Below are 5,904 nucleotides of genomic sequence, written 5' to 3' on the forward strand. Positions count from 1 at the left end.
AAGAAGTTTTAATATTGATGAATTCCATCAACCAATTCTTCTCTTTTATTACTTGTGTTTACTTGTGCCCTTGGTGTCATATCATTGCCGAACCCAAGGTTATGGTACTAGGATTTCATCTAATCCTTGTTGAAAGAGATCCATCTGTAGGCACTGGAAGTCTATACCATGATTACTCACAAACATCAGTCCTTGCTTTGTTTTAATAAATGTCCTTAAGCATGTCTTGACCTGGCCTCTAGTCCCACTACCTTGTCACCCAGATGTCCCTAAGCACAGAAGCACAAGGCAAGAAAAGGTGGGTTGATGTAGGCAGTTAGAAGAGAAGCCTCCCTAAGAGGTGGTCCAACAAGGTGATCAAAGGTGAATTGTTGGTGTGTAATAAGAGCTGTAGCAGAAAAATAATGTCCCTTTCCCTCATTTACCTTGACAAGAAGATTTAAAATAAAAGGTTGGGATTGCAGAAGGGAGGATAATAGACTCTAGTAAGGAGATAATTGTGGGATGACTTTATAACCAAGTGACACAATTTAATAATTCTATAATAAAAGTCCCTGGCAAGAAATCCTAGCTTAGGAAAGTAATTTCAGCCTGCAGGAAACCACTTCACAGCTGCTCCATGGTCCTAGGACAGATAAATGGCAAGAAAAAGTGAAGAACTTTGCAAAAATACTCTTTTGCCAAAACTAGTGTATGTCACCGGTCCCCAGGGAAATAAAATGACTTCTGTGTTCCGAATCTCATGTGAATACTCCTCATCAACAGAACTTGAACTGTATCAGGAGTTCTTTTAGTAAGAGATTCAGGAAAATTCAGTTCCCAGGCTTTTAGACCTTATGATACAGAGATCAGAAAAGAGTAGCATGAATGTTTTCAGCCAAAGACATTATTCATCATAAAAATATTAAGAAAAGGAATCAGCATTATTGAAATCAAATAGGGAATATAAAGAAAACTTAAACTAGGTCTCTGAGACTACAAAGGAAAAGAACAAATTAAAAAGAATAAGTGAATATACGGTAGATGTGGATGGCAGAGCCTAAGTGATTCAGTACATACATATTTGACAGTCTCGAGGGGTGAGAAACAATACTGAAAAACATAGCAGTAAATTTCCTTATTTTCCAATTTTTCACATCTGAGTGTATAGATAGAAATTCATTTACAAAATGCACATCTAGGTAGGTTCTAGCAAAATTTGATAATTTCAATGATTATAAAAGAAACAAATCAATAAACATGCTCAAGCAGAATTTTAAAATGTAGGTTGCTAAGGCAAAAAAAATTTACACATGCAAAAATATGTATAATTTGCATATAAAAATGTTTGTAATGTTTGCCATTATCTTGATACAAAACCTTTACAGTTAAAAGATGAGGGTTCTTAAACTAGTTAATTTTAGTTTTATCTGATGTACACAGTTCCTTTAGATTAAATCTTAAACAAAGCATTTTTCTATCAGGTACTATTTCTTCCTTTCCTGGGATTATTTTTCCCCCTTTTTTCCTCAGATGGCATGTATACCCAGGGAAAAATATCATGTCATGAAAGGACAGAGGCCTGAAAGTGGAAGTGAATATGGAAAAAATTGCAGCTGAAAAAAGCCACCAGATAAATCTGCATAGACTCTCACTTGCCCTACTGGAAAGTAAGTCCTTTATTTCATCTGGTCGTTGGGCATATTATATTGGTGTTTACGGAATAGCGGCTGTCCTCAATTGGTTTCTTTAGGGTATTGTGCCAACACATACAGCTGAAGTCTCCAATCCTGGAATAGCCTCAATTCAAGATGTCTCTGCATTCTGTAGCTTCCTCGTCTAGAACTCAGGCCTTTTCTGGTTTAAGGTTCTCTTAGCCCTGCTGTTTTTCTAACTAGCAGTCCCCTAGATACCATACAAAGGCAATGGCAATCTGAGATCTAGCTTAGGGCTATCTGTCTAGATTCTTCCCTTAGGGATCTTTACTATAGCACTTGATAGACACCATTTTTCTTCTAGAAGGTGCCAATTTTTCTTTTTGGAAATGTTCAGAATTTTCCTTAGTTTTTCAGCTTTTTGGTCTACTTAAAAAGTGAAACTCTTGGCTTTTTGCTTAGGAATTTCTTTGAAAACCTTCTGCCTCTTTCTAGTGCACTTCATTCCACACCTTTGTTTGATCAGACCCTAGGGTGAGGGGGAAAGAATGCAGAGAAAAAGAACTTAGAAGTCTAACAGTTCCTTGCTCATTATCAAAGCTTCTTCTTTCCTACTAATTATCTTATGTCAAATCATGCCCCTCTATTTTGGTTTATAGTAAAACACAGAGTGGCAGCTAAAAGAAGAATTTTGGAACTTATGAAACTCAATGAAGCCTACGTTTGAAAATTAGTGTTTCACTATAACTCAAAGCTGAATTATTATACCTTTGTTCTAGTCTAAGGCCTGCTCTACCTATGAGCAACATTGATTGTCTTTGAGTGAGTGGTAGGAGAGCTGTGAGAAATCTAGGGGGAAAAATATAGCTTGAAAATCTAAAAAATTATTCTTCTATATGCCCAAAGCAACAAAATTACGATTAGACTTTCTCGCAAAATAGAAGAAAATGGAAAAATAAATAACTGTGAGAGAAAAAATTATGATTTAAGAATATCAAACGAAGGCAATAGAAAAATATGATCGACTCTACAAAGTAAATATACTGCTAATTTCTTCCTCCTAAAAAACTTTCTTAAAATCATTTAGTGACTAAGAGATTAATTTGAATTTTAAGTATGAGAAAATAAGGTTTTCAAGGACTACTACTAGCATTTTATTCCAATGAAATATATTGACTTAAGTTTACTTGTTTTATAGAGTATTAGTAAATAAAAAAAATTATTCTTGAAAAATTATATATAACATACAAATGTAATTTAATAACAAAAAAATTGAGGCTTATCATCCTAGATTTTATTTGCAAGGTTACCAAGTGGTAGTGGTAGGCATAAAGAAGTCACTAGATTTTTTATTTTACAAGGGAACAAAAAGGCTTTATATTGTTCTTTTTCTTATATCACACTTTTCTCCTTTTAACAAAATTATGTAGTTAATATATGCATGTTGAAACACGTTAAAAGAAAAAAATCATGTGGAAGAATAATCTACTTTCCCTACATTTCTGAATAAACTATTAACAATGAATCGTTCCTTCTTGCTTTTTATTTTCTTATTTTACTTTTTAATTTCATAATAACTATGATTGTTTCCTTCTCGCCTTTTGTATTTTCCTGATTATTTTACTTTTACTTTTAATTTTATAATAGGCTAACTTTTTAATGATTAAAACAATTAGCATTAAAACAATTAGAGTTAAAAATCAATGTTCAAAAACTTTTAAATATTTTAATGAACTTTCAAATAAATAAAAAAATTCAAAGGCACATAAGATAGAGCTCACATAGCAGAAGTAAAAAAATAAAAGAAATAGGCTTTTTCTGCCCACAGTGTCTCAGATTCATTCTTAAATAACAGAACTTAATCTTCCAAAATGTCTAAAGACCATTTTATGCTCCAGCTCCCATCCCAGCTTCTGCAACACAAATACCCAGAACACCAGGGTTTGTGGGATACAATCCATATAGTCATCTTGCCTACAACTACAGGCTGGGAGGGAACTCGGCTTCAGCAGCTGGGTCATGGCATCCTCTGGTATAACAGTTCCGAAACTCCCAAAGCCACCAGATAAGCCACTGATGCCCTACATGAGGTATAGCAGAAAGGTCTGGGACCAAGTAAAGGCTTCTAACCCTCATCTAAAGTTGTGAAAGATTGGCAAGATTATTGGCATGTGGTGAGATGGCATGTAGTGGCACTGATGAAAAAAAAGAAAGAAAAATCACAAGAATATTTAAACAAATACTGATGAAAAAAAGAAAGAAAGAAAAATCACAAGAATATTTAAACAAATACAGAGTATGAAGGCCTATCATAATTCCCCCACATACCATACAAAACTGCAAAAAAGTCCTGCAGAAGCTGCTTTAAAGGAAAAAAGACAGTCTTGGATGGAGAAAGGAGAATCTTACATGAGCATTCAGCCTTCTGAAAATCCAGATGATTATGATGATGGCTTTTCAATGAAGCTTACAGCCACCACCCATTTCCTGAGAAACCACCACCTCTTCAGTGAAATCCTTAGTGAGAGTATGGTGCCAAACGTTTGGTCAATTGTCACAACAGCTAGAATGCAGGCCCTCAAACAATGGGTCTAGTCCTTAAATGTTCATCAGTGAAAACTAGAAGGTGAGCTTCAAATAGAGGAGCAACACCAGGAAAAGAAAAGGAAATTCCTGGGAAGTACAGATTCATTTAAGGATGAACTTAAAAGTTTGTGTAGTTTGAAAGTGGAAGTGAATATGGAAAAAATTGCAGCTGAAATTGCACAGGCGGAGGAACAGGCTTGCAAAAGGCAGATGGAAGGGAGAAAGAAGCAGCAGAGCAAGCTGAATGCAGTCAGAACAGTATTGCTGCTGAGGAAGAGCAAGCAGCTAATAAGACCAAAGAAAAGAAGGAAAACGAGAACATTCCAATGGAGTCAGAGGAAACACATCTTGAAAAAAACAACAGAAAGCCAAAAGAACAATAAAAAAGGCTCAACTACTCTCATGGGCTTTTCTTAAAGCAGCAGGAGGGGATGGACAGTATGGCAGAAGGAACCAGTGATAGTAGTATTGATTCAGAGAGCAATAGGGCAACAGAGAAGGAGCTGGCAACAGATCCCATAACAGAGACAAGATAAAAGAATAAATGTCGCCTTGTTTTATGTGTTCTAAATATTTTCTAAATAAAAAATGTTTTTGAGTTTAAAATAACTAAAAGAAATGTTAATAAAATGTGAAATAATGACAGAGAAAAATGCCAAACATCATCTGTCAATCTGAAAATTAACTAGATAAATGCTCATATTTAAAGCTTTTCAAATCAGGGTAGGAAAAGTCAGCTCTTTGTTACTTTACAATAGCTGCAGTGACATAGAATAAAAATAAAAATAAAAGAATGATCAAAGACTTACTTGGCAAAAACAAAATAATAGAAAGCAGTCATAGAGGAATCGATGGCAAAAGCTTACATTCAGAAGAAATTTCATGACTTTAAACATACACATTATTAGACAAGACTTAGCAAAACAATAAAGTAACATAACTAAAAATAAAAGAAAAAACAATATTTTAAAAGCAAAATTTAATGGATTAAAATCAGAAAAAAAGAATTAAAAAAGAATTAATGAGCCTATGGATTATTGGCAATAAAATTAGAAAAAATAAGCTTCTAGAAAATGTTATTAAGAAAAAGAAAATGAATAAATAGAAAAAGAAAGGGTACAAAAGTCAAATAGAATAAAATGTAATCTCAAAGCATGCAGTAAATATTTTATTTATATTGTGTATGCAGTAAATATTTTAAACTGTGAAATACATGATTTTCATGAAAGATATAAACTAACAATAAAAATTTATAAAAATTAGAAAAATCTGAATTGAATAATAACCACAGGCATAATGAAAAACATTTCAAAAAATTACTCCAACTTCTCTAGGGATTGTTTTACTAGTGAATTATTTGAAACTTTAAAGGAATTAGTATACTCAATGTTATATAATTTGTTCCAGATCATAGAAAAAAATATAGAAAGCAATCAAATCTACTTTATGAATTCAAGATAATTCTGACACCAAAACCTGACAAACATTACAGAAAAAAATAAAACTAAAAACATCTCTCTTATGAATATAGATTCACAAATGAATCGATGGGAGGAAATGTATATGCCTATCATTTGTTAGCCACTCAATAAACACATCCTACATCACTAAGTAAGCAGGGCTATCATGAATAAATTTCTTGGGTTCCTGGCTTCACATCTACATATTTAATTTATGTTATCAA

The 5,904-nt window shown here is 33.3% G+C and overlaps 1 pseudogene; it reads left to right on the top strand.

Moving 5' to 3' along the window:
* Nucleotides 1–263: 263 nt before the first annotated feature.
* On the top strand, nt 264–4,756 carry LOC120596269 (SWI/SNF-related matrix-associated actin-dependent regulator of chromatin subfamily E member 1-like; annotated as a pseudogene).
* Nucleotides 4,757–5,904: the final 1,148 nt, after the last annotated feature.

The sequence above is a fragment of the Pteropus medius genome, unplaced genomic scaffold (genome assembly GCF_902729225.1).
Source record: "Pteropus medius unplaced genomic scaffold, Ma_sr-lr_union100, whole genome shotgun sequence".
Taxonomy (NCBI): domain Eukaryota; kingdom Metazoa; phylum Chordata; class Mammalia; order Chiroptera; family Pteropodidae; genus Pteropus; species Pteropus medius.